This window comes from Manis pentadactyla, chromosome 14 (assembly GCF_030020395.1).
Source record: "Manis pentadactyla isolate mManPen7 chromosome 14, mManPen7.hap1, whole genome shotgun sequence".
Lineage (NCBI taxonomy): Eukaryota > Metazoa > Chordata > Mammalia > Pholidota > Manidae > Manis > Manis pentadactyla.
Genome location: NC_080032.1, coordinates 73,674,349 through 73,701,467, shown reverse-complemented (window position 1 = coordinate 73,701,467; position 27,119 = coordinate 73,674,349).

The window sequence follows — 27,119 nt, the reverse complement described above, 5'->3', positions numbered from 1 at the left end:
CCGTGACAACAGATAATTGAGAGCAGGCTATAATTGACATATTAGGGTTTTTTTTTTTACTTAAGGCAAATAGAAAGACACAGTTAAACATGAAGTTTACCCTCTAGGTAAAAAGAGCATATGGCAGATAGCCACCAAATAGGGGTTTAAAGGGATTTAATAATTTGGGATAAATACAGTGCTGTCGAAGGTATTTAAAGAAAATTCAAAGCAGCACATGGATAACAGCCTTACATTATATGGATTTAGTACAACATGATTTAATTTCTTTTACAGACAAATTAAACAAGGTAGTGTAACCTGTGATTTCTTAGCATTCTTGTTGATGTTTTAAAAGAAAATTGTTTTTCTCTTCAATGAAAGTAATTTTTATACAATTAAATCTAATCTTCATTTTATCTTTGGGACATAAACATGTTGTAGAATATGTTAAGACATATTCCAGGTCAATGAAAAAATAAGTCAAAAACCCTCAATCTACTTGACATTTAACAAATACGTACTTTGAGACTTCACTACGTTATAGATAACAGAGATACCACAGTACCAGTTCTGGCTCCAGACTGTTGCTTAGTAGCTGTGTGATCCTGCTTAAGTCCCTTAACCTGTCAGGGCCAGTCTTCTGTGCAGTGACACGGGATGAGTAAAGTGTCAATGGGTTTTTTTGAGGTTTTAAACAATTTGATACGTGTGATACTCAAGGAATTGTTGGCATAAAGTACATATTCAAAAAGTGCTAGTGGTATTTGCTACCCAGTAGCATGTCAAAGAATAGCATTGCAAGAGGAAATTAAGAAGTAAAAAAGTTATCACTTGGCTGTTGTTCTCAACATTCCATCTTAGTGAGAGTCAAGAAAATCCTATTTAGTTAACAAATTACTGCTACTGAGATTGACTGAATTAGATTTGAGGAATTTAAAATATAGTCAGCATCAAATATTTGTGTTTGCTTTTTTAACAGGCAAATTAAAACATTGGCAACTGCCTTTTAATTTAATTTTTAATTCTCATCTCTCTGGAGACTACCCATAAAATATTCATTTATCTTCAATTTCAGTTTGGTAATATATGCTTGGCAATTAAGAACTTGATGTACCAAGAGATAAATGTATTTAGGTTAAATTGTTTGTGCTTTGTATAAAGCCTTCTTTGCAGGAATTGTATTATACTTCTTATTCTTTGGAAAGAGATGAAACAAACCCCTAATTTTTAGAGCTTGAAATGCCAATGTGTCTCCCTACCCCTTTCAATAAAATCGCTGACATTAAGAACTCTACCTTAATTTTACTGTTCAAACACAAAATGCTAAGCACTTAAAAGGCTCACAGCTTTACTCTTCATTCATTGCATTGATATCACTGATTTGGTCAGGATTCTAAGGCTCCCTAAGATTGCTCTCTGTTGTCGTGGGATACTGGTAATTAGGAACAAATAATAGGTTGAGCATTTTCCAGTTTGATGTTCACCATGAAATCAGCCCAAGTTTTCTCACTTTCTGTTTATCTCATTTACCTAACCCTTCCTCAAAAGAAAACACCCTTTTTATAAAGACAAATTTGCAAATTCACATGCATATACAAATAGAAACATATGTATATTGGCAACAATAAAGTGGCATAAAAGTAACATCTAAAAAATGGTGTGTCAGGTTTATATAATCATCTTACTTATAATTTAACTACCAACTTGTTTTCCCGGTTATTACTTGCCTTTCATTATAATTGTATTCATTACAATTTATAAATTTTTATAAATCATTAAATTATAGTATATTTAAATTACAAAAAAACTAACATGGGGAATTGGTAATATATCAGAGTAGAAGGCAAAAGATGTGATTTTGTTCAAGGCATTTGCTTTTTCTGAGAATCAGATGGCTCCTGTGTTAACTACGTTAGTGGTAACTCTTTGAGGTAATTTCAATCGTTCAAGAATCTCAGTGAAAGTTTACATTTCTTGGGTGTACTCCTGCCCCAGTTACCTGAAGCATCAGTTTCTTTTTCTTTGGTTAGGATTGTATCAACTCATTGGGAAGTTATCAGTTATCTCACACTAGCCAGAAACAGTGATTGAAAGCTTTGTCTTCAATTAATTTTGAATGAGAACAATATTTATGACTCAGTAGTGTGACTTGTTTTGTAGGAGAACCCATAGTATGTGGACTTGGCTTGAGAAAAGAGTAGTGGAAAGTTAGAGACAATCGAAGGAATATTTCTTTGGTGGTAAGAAGTTTGAGAAGACTGCACTGTGGTCTTAAGCCTACTTCTGACTTTGTAAATCATTGTAACCTATTGTTTGAATTTTTTTGGTCATACTCTCATCTTAAGGCAATCAAGCTTACCTCTTTTAAGAATGGGTGTACTTTAAGTTAGACATTTAAGCAGAATTTAACTTCCCCAGTACATTGATTATTCAGTATGAAAAATAACATAAAGGTGTTGTGGGTATTAATTCATGGTATTAATGTTTAGGTATGGCTCATGAAATTGAAGATGTATACATATTGGAATATAAATCATTGTCTGCTGAAGGTCCAGCTGAGAGGGCTATCATATAACTTCATATTTGAAGGTTTTCTGCACTGAGTTAATGTACAATTATTTTTCATTTTTATATAAAGCCTTCCTACCTGCAGTTTTCATTGCACCTATATACCCAGATTTATTTAATTGGTTTGATTAATATCCATACTTCTGTAATATAAATCACTTAAAGATCTTTGTATGACTAAGTATCCTAAGGGAATAAGCTTTGGTAAAAAATATTCATTAAAATTATTGAAGTATAAAAAATGAGTTGCAATCTAAATGTCTAATGATAGTCAAACACTGTTGAATAGAATGGTTCCCATCTATTAAAAAAGTATCTATTTAAAAATGGAAAATTCTTATTATAATGTCAAATAAAAAAGAAAATGCCAGGATGCAAGATTGTATATATATATTAGGAATACAACTATTAAAAGAAAACCAACAAAGGTTATGAATCAGAAAAAAAAACATTGGGAAAAAGACACTACATTGGTAATGGTGGTTACGTCTGGGTATCAGCTTTCAGGAAATTTCCTTTTATTTTTCTGTGATGAGCATATATCACTTTCATAATCAAAATTATGTATATTTTTATTTTTTATAACAACCCATTTCTTTTCTAGGGGTGCCTAGAATAATATAATATTCAATAGTTACATGTTCTGAACCAACACAACCAGCTAATTTATACTTATCATTTTATAATTGAGGAAACTTAGGCACAAAGAGGTTAAATAATTTGTTCCAATTTACACAATAGTGGGTTGTGAAACTGGGATTCAAAAGTAGGCAATATGGCTTTGGTCTGTACTATATTACTACTGTCAATTTACACAACTGAAAAGTTTTATATTTTTATTTTTTGAATACTTAAGCATGATAAAAGTATAAATGGCATTGTAGACTCCCATGTACCCATCACTGAGTATTGACTTTGTAACAATAACAAAACATGCTTATTTAGATCAGTATTGCCCCCTTAAAATATATCAATATCAACAGGGCTATGTCACTTTCAATAGATGTCATTTTTATTATTATAACAAGAATTATTATTGCTTACTAAGGTCTTAAAATAGCAGACCATGTGTAACTCTAGCAAATTTGTATAAGATATTGTAAGAGATGAGGAAAGCTATAAAACTATGGTGAAAGAAATTTTTAAAAATAACTAAAATATTGGAGAGGTATTAAATGTTCATAGCTCAACATTGTCAAGATGTCAGTCCTTTCCAACTTGATCTATAGATTCAACACAGTTCCAGTCAAATTCCCAATAAGTGATTTTACAAATATAACATGCTACTTCCAAAATTTGTATGGAGAAATAGAAGATCAAGGATGGAAGTGCCACATGGAGAATATAGTCAATGGTTCTGTAACACCTTTCTGTGTTAATAGATACTAGGTGCACTAGTTGGGGGTGAGGATTTTTAATAATGTGTGTAACTATTGAACAACTGTGTTGTATACTTGAAACCAATATAAGATTTTATATCAACTATACTTCAATAAAAAAAAAAGAACAGCCAAAATGACTTGAAAGAAAAGGACAAAGTTGGAGAACTAACACTAACCTACCCCAAGGCTTTCTATGAAACTGTGTGTATCAGTGAAAGAATAGACAAATAGATCAATGGAGCAGAGTAGGTGCTGAGAAATAGACCTACACAAATGATGTCAGCTGATCTTTGACAAAGAAGCAAAGGAAAGAGAATGAGAAAAAATGATAGTCTTTTCAACAGATGGCTTTGGAACAAGGGGATACCATATGAAAATAATGGAAACACAACCTTATGTCTTTCACAAGATTTAACTGAAATGGATCATAGACCTCAACATAAAAAGCCAAACTATGAAACTTGAGGAGGGTAACATGAGAAAATCTAGATCACATTGGATTTGTTGATGACCTTTTAGATAAAGCACCAAAGGTACAATGTATGAAAAAAATAACTGATTAGCTGGGTTTCATTAAAATTAAAATCTGCTCTGAAAAACTACTGCCAAGAAAATGAGAATACAAGTCACAGACTTGAATATAGTATTTGCAAAGGATGTAACTGATAAAAGACTATTATTCAAAACATTTTAAGAATTCTTACAAATCAACAATCAAACAACTTGATGAAAAAAATGAGGAAGTCTTGAACAGACACCTCACCATAGAAGAAATATAGATGACAGATAAGTATAGGAAACAATTCAGTGTCATTTGTCATTAGGAAGAATCAAATTAGAACAACAATGATTTACCTCTACATGTTTTTTTTCCAATAGTAAAAATCTAAAATACTGACATCACCAAATGTTAGCGAGCTTGTGGAGCAACAAGAAGTCTCATTCACTGTTGGTGGGAATGCAAAATGGTGCAGCCACTTTAGAAGACTGTTTGACAATTTCATATAAAATTAAACATGCTCATACTATTTAATCCAGCAATCACACTCCTAGATATTTACCCAAAAGAGTTGAAAATTCATGTCTACCCAAAACCTGCACACTTATATTTATAGCAACTTTATTCATAACTGCCAAAATTTGGAAGCAACCAAAATGTCTTTCAGTAGGTGAATGGATAAACTGTATTTCCAGACAATGGGATATTATTCAGCACTGAAAAGATATAAATTATCACACTCTGAAAAGACATGGAGGAAACTTAAATACATATTAAGTGGAAGAAGGCAATCTGAAAAGGCTACAAGCCTTATTATTCCTATTATATGACATTCTGCAAAGGGCAAAACTACAGATAAAGTAAAAAGATTGGATGTTTCCAGGAGTTGGGAGGATCAAGGAAGGATTTTTAGGCAGTGGAACTATTCTATATGATACCACAATAGTGGATATACATCATTACACATTTGTCTAAAACCACAGAATGTAAAACACTAAGTGTGAACCCTAATGTTAACTACAGACTTTGGGTGATTATGATGTTTCAGGTATAGGCTCATTCATTGCAATGAATGTACCCCTCTGGTATGGGATGTTGACAGTGAGGGAGACCCTGCACATTTGAGAGTAGGAGTACATGGGAAAATACTGTACCTACCATTCAATATTTCTGTGATTCTAAAACTGCTCTAAAAAAATGGGAAGCACAGGAAGGGAAACTATTCACATGTTTATCTCATTTAATTCCACGACAATCATATTAGTAAGAACCATTCTTTCCCAATATTATAGATAAGATAATTAAGACAAAATGTTTATTTATCCAAATTCATTAGATTCCAGAGTACATACTTGTAACCATCACAAATTCACATTTTGAAAAATTCCTTTAAGTCTACATAGATTTTTTTTTATATGTCATCAACAGAAGGAAAATATTCATTCTCTAAGGGTAGTATTATTTTCATTTTAAAAGTGAGATGCTATCTAGAGAGAAACTTACTAGTCAAGTTGGGTGATTAACCTGGATAATGCTATTACAGATTTCAAAGAGTGTGTGTTAAAGTGGAGTTGCCAACAGGTGGTCCTTGTGCAAAATTTCATTTTTAACTACCCTATTATTGGCAGGATATTTTACATATAATTCCGTATATTGGGTCACTTGAAAAACTATGTCCAGATTCTGATCATGGCATGAATGAGCTAAATATGGCTTGTGGTTCACCCTCTTAAATGACACATGATTCCCACCATTCCCTATGGCTGCCTGCCACTGAGGCTAAGTGGGCAGCTAGTATTTATGATAGCATTTGTTCTGATATGTTTCATTCAGCAGAACTGAAGGAAATTTTTTCTAGTGTCCCATGTTTCACAGAAAATGGGAATATAAATTTATTTGTGGAAATGTTGAATATCCTATGTTTAATATGCCAATATAGCATGTCTGTGCTAAAGAATGCCACTTAATTCACTGACATGAAAAAATAAGGATAATTGTGACCAGTATATGGGAAAATGTATGGGAAACGTTTAACTGAAAAATACTGATATTTAAACAGGGCTTATTTTGCAAATGCAAATAAAAGATGTGATGCTGTAATGAAATACAAATGTGTATTAACTGAAAGAACTTTCTCTAGCATCAAAGCCTTTTACAGCTGATAAGCTCAGAAAGAAATATCTGTGGAGAATAGCAGAAATTATGAATCCCAAACAGACACAATTATTTACTAATACAAGTCTAGCTAGAAATACAGTTCAGAGTGTAGAAGATAAACTTACTTGAGAACTTACTGGACAAAGTATGTGAAAAAGTTAGAGTATTTTGGAGCTTTCTGTCGCAGCTAATAAAAGTCTAAAAATAGAGAATAACACCTATTTGGCTATATTATTCATACTGTAGATGGGAATTTGTTCTGTATTTGTGAACACTTTGGTAGATGGTGCAGTGACAGGCACGAATTCAGAAAATATTTATTTTTGAGAACAATCCTCAAGAGGTGAATGGAGTAATTTTTCAGGTGTACATGAATATGGGCCTTGCTCTCACAGTAGCATGAAACTTAAATATAAGGCAGCAGTGTTTAACTAGGACCGAAAATTTACATGTATTCACTATACCACTTATGAGGCATCTCTCTGAGCCAAAAATGTTAATGAAACACGTCATGAACATAATAATGAAGAACTTCCCCCTGGATATGCTCCCGTGACTTGAACCACTGGTGTTTTAATGTTTTGCTTGATGAAATGTTGGCCCAGTTATTAGTCTGCTGTACTACACAGAGGTTGATATCTTTGAAATGTCATTGTGCTGAAGAATACACACACACACACACACACACACACACACACACACCACATGCTTACACATACATACAGGATTGAAGACAATTGCTTGTTCTTGACATTCAGGGAAATTACCACTTGCCACCAGTTCAAACCCAATCAAAACTTGGATGTGTTTTTTTTGGTTGATATTGTAAGCAACAAAATTGTTTGAATTTCTTTGCAATAATTTTTGCACTAGTTACACAGATGTATGATTTGAGTAACTCATTCTTAGAGAAATTGTATCTCTGGGAAATTAAAATGGCACTGAACATTTGGCTCATTTTCCTATGCCAAGATTGTTCTACAAACACAAAATGATTGCCTGAAATACATTCCTTAAATTCTGTCTTTAAAGACCAAATTCTTAGAAAACATAAAGTGATAGCCTGCAGGAAGAATTACAAATGGTTTAACACCAAAGCAGTATGCAATACACTTTTAAAAATCAAAATATGGTGACACTGAAAACCAGAATTGCACAAATTACAGATACTCTTGTGCAAAGATTCTATACCTGCTTGAAAGTAGCTCTATTTGAGAACATCTGCTTTCCAGAATGAACTGAAGAAAACTAAGCATCACTTAAAATTAAAAGATGCATTACAACAGAATATACAAAACTACTCAGTGTAGTGTTGACACTAGAACAGAACAAGGAGTGGAACATTTTTTGGATGCAAACCAAAGGAATAATGAATTTTAAAAAGTACATTTTAATCATTGCACTTATTTAATAGTTAACATATTTGTCTCCATTTTAGCTAAAAGTAAAATAAAATGTCTGATGTCATATATGTGTAATAATATATAATAAAATTAATTTAGATTGAAAACATCTAAATGGCCTCACTCTAAAGAAATGGGACACAGCTTTTCAAATTATAACTGAAAAAACATAATCTATGAAATTAATAGCTCAGAAAAAGAACACACAAATTTGCATTTAATCTGTAATTCTCATATCTTTATTTTTATAATCATACCTCTGAAAATATAAAACAATGTGTCTTTGTTAAAATTACAAGAAAATTTTAGAAAGGCAAAAAAATTAATTTCTTTGGTTTCACACATTTTGAAAATGAATTGATATTGTTCAGTTCATCTATTAATGATAATCAGAAAGGTGATAATGTGTAGGTAGTTATAAATGTTTAACCAAAGCACAAACAGTACTGAACAGTAAATAGGAAGCAATGAAAACCAGAATTTCATACAAACCTGAGAAGTAGCTACTGTAAGTATAGTACTTATTGTGTAGAGATTCTGTATGGAAGGAGATTCTTTTTTGCCTTGCGATACAGTTTAGAACCCTTCTTGGAGGTGGTGTGACCATCGTTAAAAAAAACATGAATTTGATCTTAAAATTCATGATTTATTATTCTCTTACATCGACAGTTAATGTTAAAGTCTATTTTAAATTATAATACCAATATTCTCGTCTGTCTAAAGAGCCTGCCATCTTTTCTTTCATATATAAACATTACCTCATTTATCAAGGTGATGATGAGTTATATTGTAAAGGGTAACATTATCCATGTCGGCTGAAGATAAACTAAATTAAATGGACAGATAGATTAGATAGAAAGAAGGATATTAAGGGATTATGGAATTACTTCCCCCAAGATCTTTAAAAACAGTTGAGATACCCATCTGTCTACAATAGTTTAGGTAAAGTTTGCCTGAAGCCGGCAGGATGAAGCAGAAAGATAACCTCTAGAGGTTTCCTTCAACCATTATTTTTTCTAAGATTTCACTCTGTTGCCCTCAAACTGTGCTGGCATCGGCTGAGTTTTCTGATGAAGATTCTGGGCAGCATAGATTCTTTCTTTAATGTTAACACAGTGTCACTGCAATTTTTAAGTCATATTTTTCAATGTAAAAGAAAGGTAGCCAAAAGGGAAAGTATTACTAAAATTCAGACTTTGTGTAAAAATATTAAATCCGGTCAATCCAGGCAAGTAGGATTAAAAGGATGGAAAAATTAAAAATTCTTAAACCCTACTGCGTCCTTCATTCCTGCAGACTCATTGCCAAATAATAACATGACTCAGAATTCAAACAGAATTTTTTAAATTTTCACCATATAAATTGAAAAGCATATTTTTCAGTAAACTATGCTATATTTCCTTAATGCTAAAAGGAAATGCTTTGTTAAAATATCTTCTCCATCAAAATTTTTTTTCTGAGGTATCTTAACTAAGTGAAGTCAGGGCGACCACTTAAGGCCATGCAAGTGGGGCATCTCCAGAAGTCCGAGGTGGGGAGGGGATTGCCATACACATAAACCAGAGAGTGAGTGGCGCCCCCATGGAGTAACACAGCACAAATCTGCACAAGCCTTGTGCCTGCCCCGGAAGGACAGACAGATCATGGCTACCTCCGTTCATAATTGCTTCCATGTACGTTTATTATTATTATAAGGAATCAGAGAAAGTCGGTTTGAATAAGTCCTGGCTATTTAATGTAAGGAGCTGATGAATAGTTTAAACTACAACAAAATTCTGAAAGATACAGTTTCTTTTGGCAGAACATCGAGAATATCTTTGCTTTTTTCAAATTTGGGATTTTGTCTTTCTTATTAGCCATTGAATTTTCTTGTTAGTCATTCATTTGTAGAAAGTCCTATCCCAAATTACTTGTGGCACTGATAACATTTTTAACTGGGTCATATTCCTAAAATTGTGCCTTTTTCCAAGTATTTTTTGATAGTTTTATAAGCTTCAACAGGTAAGAGGAGAAACCCCTCTCTCTATAGCATATGTAACAATGGCTTACGTATGAAGTTTTGCAAAAATATTGAGTAAATGACAATTTTTCCCCAGGTCTGGAGTTGTTAGTTATTTAGGATTTAATACTAAAGTGTTTAGAACTGAGGTTTCATACAAATTTGTTGAGTCAGTGAAAAAACGTTCAGCAAAGTTTGTAAGACAGCCTAAGTCAAATACTTAGCACACGTTACAAAGAACAGGGATAATTCAGTCCATTTCTCCAGCCCAAAATGGGATTTCCTGACACTTCCTGGTGGTCTAGTAGTCAGGATTCAGCTCTCCTACCCAAAACACTATAAACTGATAAATCTTATGTATGGCAACATTTAGTGAAGGAGCAGCAAGAAGACAGTTTTCAGAGAAAAAAATAACTGATTGAGTTTCCATAAATCAGATGTGTAAAGTTTACTTAACTTGAAAAAAAATGCTGCCTTTGGGACAGACATGTAGGGGAAGGGAAGCTAGGAAGAAAGAACGCATAGAAACCACAATCTCAAGAAGGCATGGCATCAGTTTAGAAATCTTGTTACGACTTTCACTTGACTTTTCATTCATGCGAAGAAAATATTTGTATGTCACAAAATAAATATATGTGGCTTATATACAATCAACACAGTATCATTTTATAACTGTTGGTAATAAAGGCTAGATTGGGTGTTTTTACTAAAATCATTTGTAGAATTCATTAAAACTAAAACAGAATATTTAGGTTTCATGTAAGTGCCCCTAATTGGAGCTTATTGATAAAATAACTGATTGTAAATAGGTATCTTCTTAAGTACAATGCTTACAAAATTTTATTTTTCCAATTCCAATTTGAAGATAATTCCGTTGTACTGTGCATGACTATATTTCATGGTCATGAAGACAAGAAAAAAACTTGCCTATAAGTAGTTTTTATACAGCTGCAAAAAAAAGACTTACGTGGCTAGAGCAACTCACTGCCTTGTTTCTCTTTCAATTATACTATAATCGTTAAATGAGAAGAAAACTTTATCATGTCTCTGATCTGATCCAGAAAAGACTGGTTATCTTTATTTAAGTTTTATGCTTTTTATCATAAGATATTGAATATATTTATATGACTCATTGCAATTTCTTAACTTTTCACATAATACATACCTCACTTTCTGCAAAGAATTCCTAAATGAACAATATTTTTGGCCACCACTCAGAGGGAAAAACTCAAGCATATGGTAACTGCATAAATCACAAGTCTAGTTTAACATGAATTAAATGCATAAAATCCATTAGTGTCTTTGAAACTTTACCCAAAACATTTTAAAACCACGAAGAAAGTGAATGTGATGTCCATTTGGTTTCTGAAAGATTCTCTTTTCCTTCATGTTACAGAAAGATAATAAAGCTTGAGTCAGGTGAAAAAAAATACTTTAAATTGAAGACTTACCTTAAGTCTATTTAGTAAAGTTTGAAACTGGCTGAAGACCTAGCCGTTCTATATTTTTCATATCTTATTGTTAAAGACTTCATTGTAGTACCTGTAAAATGAGTATCTGTGCTAAGAAACATGCAGTTTATAGCACTCCTTTCAAAACCGTCTGTGTTTGAAAGCAATGTTTGGCACAAGAAATCAGCAAAGACATAAGAAAAATATTAAAATCACTGTAGGAATGACAGCGAAAAATGGAGAGAGACAGATTCCTCCAGTCTGATCTTTTATGATGTTTTTCTGGTTATTGAGTATATAAATTTCAATCCCCTAGTACAACTGAAGGGGGAGAAACATGATTATCACATCACTCAAAGCTTCACAACTTTAAATTCAGCTCCAATATAAATTCACTCTGGATAAAATGACTTTTAATATTTTGTTCCTTAACATAAGTATTAAATTTTGTATGATTAAAAATTTATTTACTCTCTCATCCTTAATTTAGATTTTTATTTGCTCTTATTGCCATTCCTAACCCATCTTGGCAAAATATTTTTCTGTACATTAGAGTAAGGGAAGTTCTAAAGTAAAAGGTAGCATTAGCCATGGGCATATAGTTAGACATTACAAGCAATCTTTGGTAGAAAAAATAATGTGAAAGGAAATTATTGTGGCCACTCCAGCCTCTCAGTTCCACAGATCTGCATCCTTAATGTTTCACAAGAGAAGAGAATTAGGAAGATATAAATAGACATCATTGGAATTACTTGTTTATAGAATTTGCTTAGTAGAATTATTAGCCAACTGGCAGCGATAGGACCAAAGCGAAGGATTCCTAGTATACCAGAGCCCTAACAAGGAACACATTTTTCACCCTCCTATTACAAAGAGACTTTGTAAATTGTTTCTGAAACAGAAAAACAGGAGGCAGGCAGAGCCAGCTTCTTCATAAAAAACATTACATGCAGAGCTGAGACAGAATCTAGACACAATTTGGTAGGGAGCAATTTGGTACTGAAGTTCATTTATTTTCCTAGTGCTGTAAAGTCTTCAATGGCTTCAAGTAGTTGACAGTATTTACAGAAGAGCTTTGGGTACAACCCAGTGACAGTTTTGAGAAGTTTCCCTCTGTATCATTCAGGAATAATTGTTAGCACTGGTTTAGAAAAAGGGGTGCCTGCCTATTGACTGAACTGCCACCACCTTTCAGCACTATGCCTAAGATGAGGGTGATTTTCGTGAAAGTACTATGGAACTCTAGACATTTTAATATATTCTCTCTTTAGTATATTTAATATGTCTTAGTTCTTAAAGAGTCTATTCTGCCTTTAATATGTGTGCTTGGCGCTCATCAGTACTAATGGGAATTAACAACAAAATGGGCCCTTAATCATTTATCTTACATTATAGAAAAGAATGATTTGTAGACTTGATTAGGGCTGTAACTGAACAAGATATTATGAAGATTTGATTCCCCTTCAAACATATCCATTGCAATAATTGAACTGGAAATTTAAAAATATTCTTCTCCAAGATATTTTACCATCATGGTCATTATTTAAGCATATGGCCAAAATCTTAGGAAAACATTAAACGTATGTGAACACTGGTTATTTACAAAAGTTAGAACATGTGTCCAGAAGCCATTTGACATTCATTTAGCATTTACTTGATATACATCAGTTTATAATACTTAACTGCTTTCAAAAGTGAAAAGTTTCCTTATTTGTCCAGAAAAACACAGTGAAAATGTTTTCCCTTATTTGTACTAGGTTTGAAATTTTTAAGAAATGAGTACTTTTAGAAAAACCTTCCTATTTTAGTATGACACACATTTATACATTGAAGCTGAGAAAAATACTAATCTATATATACATACTTAAGGCAACACACAATGTATATTCCTTGAGGCAAAGCCAAGTAAGATCTGGAAATTTGGGGGGATTTCAGTTATCCTTATGATCTGAGCATACCTTGTTCCATGTGGCTTCTTGCTGTGTTTACCTGCACTGCTTTTCTCCACCCAAATGATGCTCAGTTTACTTGCCTGCAGACATTCTCTGCCCCAACTGAGCTACGAGCCAAGCCAGGAATTTTTACTCTTGCCAGAAATGTTTCTCACTTCCAGTCTTGAGTTTCAGTGGTTGTCATTGTGAATATTTAAACATTACAATGTGATAGAAATGATTTATGCAGAAAATACAGATTTTTAGATGATTACGAATTTGGTGGTTCAAGTTTTTGGTTTATTTATTTTGGTGCTTATGGAGGGAGTACTAGTTGACATAATGTTACTTAACTTGTTTAATTTTAACTTTGTTTCAAAGAATTATGCCTTAAAAAAAGCAAGAATACAATCTATATTTGCATTTAGAAAATTCTGTTATATACACAACCAAAATAATAGTTACAACCAGAAATACAGGTACTATTAGTAAATGCAAATTATTGATTTGCCTTATTAGAAAATTCAAGAAAATTAATCTCTTTAATCAGACAAAAGTAGTGAATATTAATAACCACAAAGTTTAAAATATAATATAAAATTCAGTAGTTTTCTCATGTAGAACCTTAGCCACTTAGAAAACTTTAAGGATCTCATCCACAATAGGAACAAAACACAAAACCTCTCATTGAGGTTTTGATTTGCATTTCCTGATGATTAGCAGCGATTAGCAACAGAGCATCTTTTCATATGCCTGTTGGCCATCTGTATTTCTTTTAGAAAAAAATGTCTGTTCAGGTCCTCCACCCATTTTTTAATTGGATTATTTGATTTTCTTTTTTTGGTGTTAAAGTGTAAGTTCTTTATATATTTTGGATGTTAACCCCTTATCAGATAAATTTCTGAATACATTCTCCCATACCGTAGGTTGCCTTTTTGTTCTGTTGATGGTGTCCTTTGCTATATAGAAGCATATTTTTCAACATACACAAAAGTATGTAGAATAGTGTAACAAATCCCTGCATACCCTCATCTACTTCTAATAAAAATCATTTGTCCTCATCTATTACCCCCTGTCTCATTATTTTGAAGCAAAATATTTTGAAGTTATAAAAACATATAGCTTCATTCATAAGCATGGACCTTCATAAAATTAACTATAACAGCATTTTCCCATCTAAAATATAGGAACTTCATAAAATTAACTAAACTGAAAGATAAGGAACTTCATAAAATTAACTATAACAGCATTTTCCCATCTAAAATATAACAAGAATTTGTTAATATTATCAAATACCCAATGTTCATAAATGTGACATAAATGTCCATTTTAAAAATATGTTTTAAAATATGAAGGTCCATAAGTTATAGGTAGATATGCATTTTAAGTATCTTGTAATCTAAAGTACATCAGGGCACCTGACATTTGGGTCAAATAATTAGAGAGGCCTACCTGTGTAAAGCTGATATTTAGCACCATCCCAGGCCTCTATCTAGATGCCAGTAACACTCCTGAGGTTGTAATAACCAAAAACAGCTCCAAACTGCCAACTGTCCCATGGAGGTATCTCAACCTGCATTTGAGAACCACTGATCTTAAGCCTCCTCCATCCCCATCCTTTTTCCCCCTTGCAGGTTATTCATTGAAGAGCTTGGAAAGTTTGTTGTGTGGAGTGTCCCACAATCTGTATTTTGCTGATTGCATCTACCTAGTATCATGTAACACATACTATCATTCTCTATACTTGTAAACTGTTGGATTTGGAGGATTGATCACATCCTAAGTGGCTAGAGATGTTCTTCAGATTTCACCCACCAGATTAATTCAATCAAGTCTTTTGTTATTAAATCCCTAATGTCTTTCAAATTTTCCTACTCTCTTACTTCTCAATAAACTACCCTAGTTGAGGCACGGTCATGTCTCACCTGGGTTAATACCACAGCCTCCTAAGTGATTTCTGTTTTTCCAATCTTATCTCCATCTGATCTCTTTCTTCTTCACACAGAAACCCCAGTGATCTTTCTAAAATGCACACCTAATTATGCCAAGTATGCCCCTTCACCTTTCCTCAAACACTTAAAACCCCTCAGTGCCTCTCCATTGCCCTCATGGCATTGTCTGAATTCCTCTCTGGGGCTCCCTGTGGATTTTGAGATTGGATACTCTCTTACCTTTCTAGTCTCTTAGTACTCTCTTGAGTTCCACACTAGTTTACATACTTTCTTGTTATGAATGTATAGTTAATAATCAAGGTACGCTCTTATTTTTGTTGATTTAAAATTTTTCACAACTGGTAGCATATTGTTTCCGTTCTTTTGTAACTTACTTTTTTTTTTTTGTAACTTACTTCTTTTTAGATTTACTTCTTATTTCATGTAAATCTAGTTCTTTAACCCAGTAATCAATTGTTTAAAAAAGTTAATGTATATATCCTTCTACTTCAGTATCTTTGTGTCTCTAACAACAGGCATAAAGTTGATATTCAAAAAATGCTGACATGCCTAAAACCTGCAGCTAAAGGAAGTATTTAGCAAAATTAAATGTAAAGTTTCAAGGATCAGATTTTTTAAAAAGCATAATGCTTTATTTCTCAAGTTTTACCCATGAATCTATCATGTCCATTTAAAAACTTTTTGAAAGAAAATTTGATTGGATTAAAACTGGTTTCACAAACTCATTTTCTCTTCTTTCTGAGCTATGATTTTTTTTTTTCAAAATGAACAAAAGTTTTATTAAATGTCTACAGAAGGTAAGCTTAGCCAATCTGTAAACCGCAGTTCAACTTTTTTTTTGTTTTTGAGAGGGCATCTCTCGTATTTATTGATCAAATGCTTGTTAACAACAATAAAATTCTGTATAGGGGACTCAATGGACAATCATTAATCAACCCCAAGCCTAATTCTCAACAGTTTCCAATCTTCTGAAGCATAACGAACAAGTTCTTACATAGTGAATAAGTTCTTACATGGTGAACAGTGCAAGGGCAGTCATATCACAGAAACTTACAGTTTTGATCACGCATCATGAACTATAAACAATCGAGTCAGATATGATTATTCATTTGATTTTTATATTTGATTTATGTATGAATCCCACATTTCTCCCTTATAATTATTATTATTATTTTAATAAAATGCCAAAGTGGTAGGTAGATGCAAGATAAAGGTAGAAAACATAGTTTTGTGTTGTAAGAGGGCAAACGTAGATGATCAAGAGTGTGCCTATAGACTAAGTATTAATCCAAGCTAGACAAGGCAACAACACATCTACGGATGCAGAAGATTTCTCTCAAAACATTTCTAAGCTTCACCTCTGTTGATCCCCAATTTCTCACCTGATGGCCCCCCTGCGACTGTGCCTGTCTTAGGTTGTTCCTCCCTTGAGGAATCTTACCCATATCTGGCTAACCAGTCATCTTCTGAGGCCATACAGGGAAATGTAAAGTTGGTAAGTGAGAGAGACGCAATATCTTTGAAAAGGTTAGCTTTTTACTTCTTTGCAGATTTATGCCCTGTGTCTTCTATGCCCAGCATTTGTCTTGAGGTATCTTTAAAACTTGGAAGAATTATGATACTCGGTAATTTTCGATATGAGGCACGAATTCTACTAAAGGGTTGTATTAGGAAGGAAGAAGAAAATCTATAGAAGTAGCAGACGGAAGTAAACATGGGAAGATTGATTATTTCTCTTACATATCTTCTTGTAGAGTAATATAAGCATGTATAGGTTTTAACAAACTACTAATTAAATTGCATACACACATTAACATAATAGGAATACAGCTACATAACAAAAGCAGACCTACAATTACCAGCCATATCCAGTGAAACCAAGAAAACCAGTTGGGTACCCTAGGCATTTGTGAAAACTTATCAATGATATGATCGATATTGTCTAACTGAATTTGAATAGTTTGAGAAAAATCAGACAAATTAAAACAACACATTCCTGGGAACTGTTCACATCCCATATGTTCTTATAACAGTAGATAGTCTATAGTCGCACGATTTTGGAGCACTGCAACTTGCCCTTCTCCTAATTCTTGGTTGGGTTCCAACAGTATAGATCCAGTTAAATTTGTTGTTTTACTGTATGCACAGGCCAGCTTAGATATCTCCTTCTTCATTCCAATGGCAAGCCCAGGAACTGGTGGGGTGAATGCAGCTACAACTGCAACAGCGCCAGGATCTTTGTTGAAGTTTTTTGATGATCATCTTCTGGAATGACTTTTCCAGAGAATGTTGATGTTGGAAGTTCTTCTTCATATCATATCTTAATTCATTTTCTGGGTAGCCAAATTAGGCTTTGATCCTCTGTATAAACACAAACAAACCCTTTGCCCACACTTTGATATGACTTTTATACCTTTGTGAAGAACCTGTTGGAGATCACCACACAGGAACTGCCTTTTTTTTTTTTTTAAAGGGAAAGGAATATTATCAGAAAAATGTACTTCCATAGCTGATCATCTGACACCCTTTAAAAGATCAAAATTAAGGATATGTAAAGCATGCATTAATCGTTGATTTGCAGTTAGTTTTATCCTATTAGGGAGTAATCCCTCTTTTCCTTCTTTCTTTTTGTTTTTGTTATCATTAATCTACAATTATATGAAGAATATTATATTTACTAGGCTCTCCCCTACACCAAGGCCCCACACAAACCCCATTACAGTGACTGTCCATCAGCATAGCAAAATGTTGTAGAATTACTACTTGTCTTCTCTGTGTTGCACAGCCCTCCCCTTTCTCCCACCCCCCACATTATACATGCTAATCATAATACCCCCTTTCTTCTTCCCCCCCTTATCCCTCCCTACCCACCCATCCTCCCCAGTCCCTTTCCCTTTGGTACCTGTTAGTCCATTCTTGGGTTCTATGATTCTGCTGCTGTTTTGTTCCTTCAGTGTTTCCTTTGTTCTTATACTCCACAGATGAGTGAAATCATTTGGTATTTGTCTTTCTCCACTTGGCTTATTTCACTGAGCATAATACCCTCTAGCTCCATCCATGTTGTTGCAAATGGTAGGATTCGTTTTCTTCTTATGGCTGAATAATATTCCATTGTGTATATGTACCACCTCTTCTTTAACCAGTCATCTACTGATGGACACTTAGGTTGCTTCCAATTCTTGGCTATTGTAAATAGTGCTGCAATAAACATAGGGGTGCATCTGTCTTTCTCAAACTTGATTGCTGCGTTCTTAGGGTAAATTCCTAGGAGTGGAATTCCTGGGTCAAATGGTATTTCTATTTTGAGCATTTTGAGGAACCTCCACACTGCTTTCGACAATGGTTGAACTAGTTTACATTCCCACCAGCAGTGTAGGAGGGTTCCTCTTTCTCCACAACCTCGCCAACATTTGTTGTTGTTTGTCTTTTGGATGGCAGCCATCCTTACTGGTGTGAGGTGATACCTCATTGTAGTTTTAATTTGCATTTCTCTGATAATTAGCGATGTGGAGCATCTTTTCATGTGTCTGTTGGCCATCTGTATTTCTTTTTTGGAGAACTGTCTGTTCAGTTCCTCTGCCCATTTTTTAATTGGATAATTTGTTTTTTGTTTGCTGAGGTGGGTGAGCTCTTTATATATTTTGGATGTCAAGCCTTTATCGGATCTGTCATTTACAAATATATTCTCCCATACTGTAGGGTATCTTTTTGTTCTATTGATGGTGTCTTTAGCTGTACAGAAGTTTTTCAGCTTAATATAGTCCCACTTGTTCATTTTTGCTTTTGTTTTCCTTGCCTGGGAAGATATGTTCAAGAAGAAGTCACTCATGTTTATGTCTAAGAGACTTTTGCCTATGTTTTTTTCTAAGAGTTTTATGGTTTCATGACTTATATTCAGGTCTTGGATCCATTTTGAATTTACTTTTGTGTATGGGGTTAGACAATGGTCCAGTTTCATTCTCTTACATGTAGCTGTCCAGTTTTGCCAGCACCATCTGTTGAAGAGATTTTCATTTCGCCATTGTATGTCCATGGCTCCTTTATAAAATATTAGTTGACCATATATGTTTGGGTTAATGTCTGGAGACTGTATTCTGTTCCACTGGTCTGTGGCTCTGTTCTCGTGCCAGTACCAAATTGTCTTGATTACTATGGCTTTGTAGTAGAGCTTGAAGTTGGGGAGTGAGATCCCCCGCACTTTATTCTTCTTTCTCAGGATTGCTTTGGGAATTCGGTGTCTTTGGTGTTTCCATATGAATTTTTGAACTATTTGTTCCAGTTCGTTGAAGAATGTTGCTGGTAATTTGATAGGGATTGCATCAAATCTGTATATTGCTTTGGGCAGCATGGCCATTTTGACGATATTAATTCTTCCTAGCCAAGAGCATGGGATGAGTTTCCATTTGTTAGTGTCCCCTTTAATTTCTCCTAAGAGTGTCTTATAGTTTTCAGGGTATAGGTCTTTCACATCTTTGGTTAGGTTTATTCCTAGGTATTTTATTCTTTTTGATGCAATTGTGAATGGAATTGTTTTCCTGATTTCTCTTTCTATTGGTTCATTGTTAGTGTATAGGAAAGCCACAGATTTCAGTGTGTTAATTTTATATCCTGCAACTTTACTGTATTCCGATATCAGTTCTAGTAGTTTTGGAGTGGAATCTTTAGGGTTTTTTATGTACAATATCATGTCATCTGCAAATAGTGACTTCTTCTAAAATAGTTTAACTTCTTCTTTACCAATCTGGATTCCTTATATTTCTTGTTTTGTCTAATTGCTGTGGCTAGGGCCTCCAGTACTATGTTAAATAACAGTGGGGAGAGTGGGCATCCCTGTCTTGTTCCCAATCACAAAGGAAAAGCTTTCAGCTTCTCACTGTGCAGTATGATGTTGGCTGTGGGTTTATCATATATGGCCTTTATTATGTCGAGGTACTTGCCCTCTATACCCATTTTGCTGAGAGTTTTTATCATGAATGGATGTTGAATTTTGTCAAATGCTTTTTCAGCATCTTTGTAGATGATCATGTGGTTTTTGTTGTTCTTTTTTTTGATGTGGTGGATGATGTTGATGGATTTTCGAATGTTGTACCATCCTTGCATCCCTGGGGATGAATCCCACTTGGTCATGGTGTATGATCCTTTTGATATATTTTTGAATTTGTTTGCTAATATTTTATTGAGTATTTTTGCATCTACATTCATCAGGGTTATTGTTCTGTAATTTTCTTTTTTGGTGGTGTCTTTGCCTGGTTTTGTTATTAGGGTGATGTTGGCTTCATAGAATGAGTTTGGGAGTATTCCCTCCTCTTCTATTTTTTGGAAAACTTTAAGGAGTACGGGTATTATATCTTCTCTGTATGTCTGATAAAATTCCGAGGTAAATCCATCTGGCCCGGGGATTTTGTTCTTGGGTAGTTTTTTGATTACCGCTTCAATTTCTTTGCTGGTAATTGGATTGTTTAGATTTTGTGTTTCTTCCTTGGTCAGTCTTGGAAGGTTGTATTTTTCTAGGAAGTTGTCCATTTCATCTAGGTTTTCCAGCTTCTTAGCATATAGGTTTTCATAGTAGTCTCTAATAATTCTTAATATTTCTGTTGGGTCCGTCATGATGTTTCCTTTCCCATTTCTGATTCTGTTGATATGTGTTGATTCTCTTTTTCTCTTAATAAGTTTGGCTAGAAGCTTATCTATTTTGTTTATTTTCTCAAAGAACCAGCTCTTGATTTCATTGATTTTTGCTATTGTTTTATTCTTCTCAATTTTGTTTATTTCTTCTCTGATCTTTATTATGTCCCTCCTTCTTCTGACTTTAGGCCTCATTTGTTCTTCTTTTTCCAGTTTCGATAATTGTGATGTTAGACTATTCATTTGGGATTGTTCTTCCTTCTTTATGTGTGCCTGGATCACTATATACTTTCCTCTTAAGACTGCTTTTGCTGCATCCCAAAGAAGTTGGGGCTTTGTGTTGTTATTGTCATTTGTTTCCATATATTCCTTGATCTCTATTTTAATTTGTTCATTGATCCATTGATTATTTAGGAGCATGTTGTTAAGCCTCCGTGTGTTTGTGAGCCTTTTTGTTTTCTTTGTAGAATTTATTTCTAGTTTTATACCTTTGTGGTCTGAAAAGTTGTTTGGTAGAATTTCAGTCCTTTGGAATTTACTGAGGCTCTTTTTGTGAGCTAGTATGTTGTCTATTCTGGAGAATGTTCCATGTGCACTTGAGAAGAATGTATATCCTGTTGCTTTTGGATGTAGAGTTCTATAGATGTCTATTAGGTCCATTTGTTCTAATGTGTTGTTCAGTGTCTCCGTGTCCTTACTTATTTTCTGCCCAGTGGATCTATCCTTTGAGGTGAGTGGCATGTTGAAGTCTCCTAAAATGAATGCATTGCATTCTATTTCTCCCCTTAGTTCTGTTAGTATTTGTTTCACATATGCTGGTGCTCCTGTGTTGGGTGCATATATATTTAGAATGGTTATAGCCTCTTGTTGGACTGAGCCCTTTATCATTATGTAATGTCCTTCTTTTTCTCTTGTTACTTTCTTTGTTTTGAAGTCTATTTTGTCTGATACTAGTACTGCAACCCCTGTTTCCTTCTCTCTGTTGTTTGCCTGAAATATGTTTTTCCATCCCTTGACTTTTAGTCTGTACATGTCTTTGGGTTTCAGGTGAGTTTCTTGTAAGCAGCATATAGATGGGTCTTGCTTTTTTATCCATTCTATTACTCTGTGTCGTTTGATTGGTGCATTCAGTCCATTTACATTTAGGATGACTATTGAAAGATATGTACTTATTGCCATTGCATGCTTTAGATTCTTGGTTACCAAAGGTTCAAGGCTGGTTTCTTTAGTATCTTACTGCCTAACTTAGCTCACTTATTGAGCTATTTTCAACACTGTCTGGTCATTCTTTATTTTTCTCCCTTCTTATTCCTCCTCCTTCATTCTTTATATGTTGGTTGTTTTATTCTGTGCTTTTTTGTGCTTCCTTTAACTGTTTTTTTGGGTAGTTGATTTTATTTTTTGCCTTTAGTTAGTATTTGGTTGGTCTGCTTTGTTTGCTGTGATTTTATTTTCTCTGGTGACATCTATTTAGTCTTAGAAGTGCTCCCATCTAGAGCAGTCCATCTAAAATACACTGTAGAGGCGGTTTGTGGGAGGGAAATTCCCTCAACTTTTGCCTGTCTGGGAATTGTTTAATCCCTCCTTCATATTTAAATGATAATCGTGCTGGATACAGTATCCTTGTTTCAAGGCCCTTCTGTTTCATTGCATTAAATATATCATGCCATTGTCTTTTGGCCTGTAAGGTTTCTGTTGAGAAGTCTGATGATAGCCTGATGGGTTTTTCTTTATAGGTGACCTTTTTCTCTCTAGCTGCCTTTAAAACTCTTTCCTTGTCCTTGATCTTTGCCATTTTAATTATTATGTGTCTTGGTGTTGTCCTCCTTGGGTCCTTTCTGTTGGGAGTTCTGTGTATTTCCGTGATCTGTTCAATTATTTCCTCCCCCAGTTTGGTGAAGTTTTCAGCAATTATTTCTTCAAAGACACTTTCCATCCCTTTTTCTCTCTCTTCTTCTTCTGGGACCCCTATAATATGGATATTGTTCCTTTTGGATTGGTCACACAGTTCTCTTAATATTGTTTCTTTCCTGGAGATCCTTTTATCTCTATGTCAGCTTCTATGCGTTCCTGTTCTCTGGTTTCTATTCCATCAATGGCCTCTTGCATCTTATCCATTCTGCTTATAAATCCTTCCAGAGTTTGTTTTACTTCTGTAATCTCCCTCCGGATGTCTGTAATCTCCCTCCAGACTTCATCCCTTAGCTCTTGTACATTTCTCTGCATCTCCGCTAGCATGTTTATGATTTTTATTTTGAATTCTTTTTCAGGAAGACTGGTTAGGTCTGTCTCCTTCTCTGGTGTCTCTGCTATCTTGGTCTGCCTGAAATTTTGCCTTTTCATGGCGATAGAGATAGTTTGCAGAGCTGGCATGAGTGATGACTGGAAGAATTTTCCTTCTTGTTGGTTTGTGGCCTTCCTCTCCTGGGAGAACAGCGACCTCTAGTGGCTTGTGCTGGGCAGCTGCACGCAGACGGGGCTTCTGATTCTTGCCCAGCCGCTATGGAGTTTATGTCCGCTATTGCTGTGGGTGTGGCCTGCCTCGGGCTGCCGCTCCGATATGGTCGAGCCGGCATTGGAGGGGGAACGGCCAGGAGGCTATTTATCTCTGTGAGGGGCCTCCATGCTCCCTGCTGCCCAGGGGGTTAGAGTGCCCAGAGTTCCCCAGATTCCCTGCTGCTGAACTAAGTGTCCCAGGACGGCTCACTCTGGCTTTGGTGTCCCTGTCCCTTTAGGACTTCCAAAAAGCACTTGCTTTTCTTTGTCCCCAGGTCACTGGCCATGGGGAGCTGCTCACAGGTCTTACTGTCCTGTTTCCCTAGTGTCCAGGTCCCCACGCATGCACTGTGTCTGCGCTCTGGTGCGGATGGCTAGGGCTGGCTATTTAGCAGTCCTGGGCTCCCCCTCGCTCCCCACTCTGACTCCTCTCCTCCCGTCCAGAGCTGGGGTGAGGGGCACTCGGTCGCGCCAGACTGGACTTGTATCTTACCACGTTCATGAGGTGCTGGGTTCTCGCAGGTGTGGATGTGGTCTGGATGTTGTCCTGGGTCTTCTGGTCTCTCATTTAGGAAGAATTGTCTTTCTTGTATTTTCAAAAATATATGTGGTTTTGGGAGGAGATTTCTGCTGCTCTACTCACGCTGCCATCTTGGCTCCGCCTTCTCTGAGCCATGATTTTTTAACAATATTCTTTATTATACTATGTATGTCACTAAGAAATCTCCAATGATGTCATAAAATACAAAAAATAATAATTTAAGTCTATATAATAATAATCACTGACAAATATAGCACATTAAGAGAGAGGTGGACTATTTTTTTGCAAACCCAAACAAGCAATAAAATAGACAACAACTTCAAATATTGGAAAGTCTTTATTTTTGAAATACGAGCCCATTCTCACCATTATTTATTAACAGTAATCGAGATAGAATGGTCAATGATCACAGTAAAAGAATGTGTGGATAAAGTACTTTGGGAAATGTCTTTATTAACTATTCTTCTAATCCTTTAATACAAGCATTTTCTATAACCTAAACTATCCTTAACTTCTCATTTAGTTATGTTTACCTTTTAAACATAGATCACATTAGGGAAAAATAAAGGATGCTTCTTTACCATCCAAAGCAAAAATTACTGGTGCCTTATAAAATTATATTTTAAATGACGAGAAAATTTTTATTGAATAGAATAAAACAAAGGGAAAATAGGAAAGACAGAACAAAGGCTTCTACTATGTTTTTCTACACAATTAAGATCAACTGAATTAATAAGAAATTGGTGAAATCTGACAAATTTCAGATTGCAGTCTGGTAAACTTAATTTATTCTGAACTTGTTGATAGCATCCACTCAAATTGTTATGTTTTAGTCATGTGTTAGACAATCACTATTGACAATTAACACCTATTAATTCCAGATCTGCTGACTTAAGAACTCCTTTCATTACTTAGATTTACTTGACTTTATTTACAGAGAAGACTTCTGAAAACCAAAAACTTAACCACATGCCCAGATCTCAGAAGTTTTCAAGAAGTAGGTCTTGCACATGATTGAGAGAAAACAGAAAATTCCCAGCATCAAGTACATTGCTGATAACTATAGAATGAAATGACGGCTAAGTGATAGATGATACATGGATGGATGAATAGATAGATATAGATGATAGATGATAGATAGATAGATATGCATCATACAAATTTATAAATATTTATACATACACACATACATACATAGGTGATGGAAATCATCTCCTTCTAAATCAAGTTTCTTCATTGTTCCTTAATTATTTTATGTAAAGAAATTACCCACAATATCACAGAGACCTTCATTCAACTGACTGTACAAAAACATAGCTCAAATCAAACCTGTAAATTATTTTTGATAATCCTACATGTTAATTATCTGTATTTCTGCTGTTCTAGTATTATAAATAATTAACAATAGATTTACTTTTTTATGATTTTAGAATTCTGTTATTTATTCCATTCCTTCTTTTCTGAGTACAAGCAATGTGTACCATTTCATCATTTAATAAAACCTCTGACACGTATCACTGGTTCTGGAAGTAGTTTTCACTGTAAACAATATATGTAGATTTTTAGACCAATTTTAGTTTATAGTGCCCAGATATTTTAAGTGTAGATTAGCTTAGGTAAGTATTAAAAGCTAGGTATTTTGACATCAAAGCATGAAACTTATGAAATTAAATTTAGCAATTGAGAAGAACCTTGGAAAGGGAAGATGATTGAGAGAAACCCAATGTGTACCTTGAAATTAAAATCAAATTCCGAAGCATTGAAGTTTTTGCATAGCACAGGTTGTCAAAGAAAACCTGAAATAAATTTCTGCAAAATTTTTTTTCTTTCATAACTCAGGTCTATCTCTCTTGTTTCAAATTCATCTTTTCTGAACTCTATACATTTTATCAAAAAGTTAGAAGTTATATTATTTAGTATCCAATTATCTGTTCAATAAATAGACACAGCACTAAGTGTACAAATGTATTTTAGTTCAATAGAACACCTTGATTGTTATTTCAAAAGCAAAATATTCTTTCATTCTATAGTAACATTTTTCATGCTCTCAAACTTCTTTTTTATTTAAAAAAATAGAAGACAGATAGATGATAGATAATTATTTTGAAAGTATTCCTCTTTTGATCTGATATACTTTAAAATTTCTATTCAAAAGCTTTTGCCTTTACTCAAATTTATTAAAATATTGGTTTACTGGCTGACCTGCTTCCCTGTAACTTAGTTTCTCCACTCCTCCAAAAGAAATTATTTTTTATATTAAGGTATCATTGATATACAACCTTATGAAGGTTTCACATGAGCAACCCTGTGGTTTCAACATTCACCCGTATCAAGTCCATCCTGACCCCATTGCAGTCACTGTCTATCAGTAGTAAGATGCTGTAGAGTCACTACTTGTCTTCTCTGTGTTATTCTGCTTTCCACATAACCTACCTATATTGTATGTGCTGATTATAATGCCCCTTAATCCCCTTCTCCCTCCCTGCTCCCCCACCCTCTCCTATCCTTTCCCTTTGGTAACTGCTAATCCCTTCTTGGAGTCTGTGAGTCTGCTGCTGTTTGGTCCTTCAGTTTTGCTTTGTTGTTATATTCCACAAATGAGTGAAATCATATGGTACTTGTCCTCTACCTGGTTTATTTCACTGAGCAAAATATCCTCTATCTCCATCCATGTTTTTGCAAATGGTAGGATTTGTTTCTTTCTTATGGCTGAATAGTATTCCATTGTGTATATGTACCACATCTTCTTTATCCATTCATCTACTGATGGACACTTAGGTTGCTTCCATATCTTGGCTATTATAAATAGTGCTACAATAAACATTAGAGTGCATATGTCTTTTTGAATCTGAGAACTTGTATTCTTTGGGTAACTTCCTAGGAGTGGAATTCCCAGGTCAAATGGTATTTCATTTTCATTTTTTTGAGGAACCTCCATATTGCTTTCCACAGTGGTTGAACTAATTTATATTCCCCCCAGCAGTGTAAAAGGGTTCCCCATTCTCTGCATCCTCACCAGCATTTGTTTTTCATAGTCTTTTTGATGTTGGCCATCCTAACTGGTGTGAGGTGATATCTCACTGTGGTTTTAATTTACATTTCCATGATAATTAGTGATGTGGAGCATATTTTC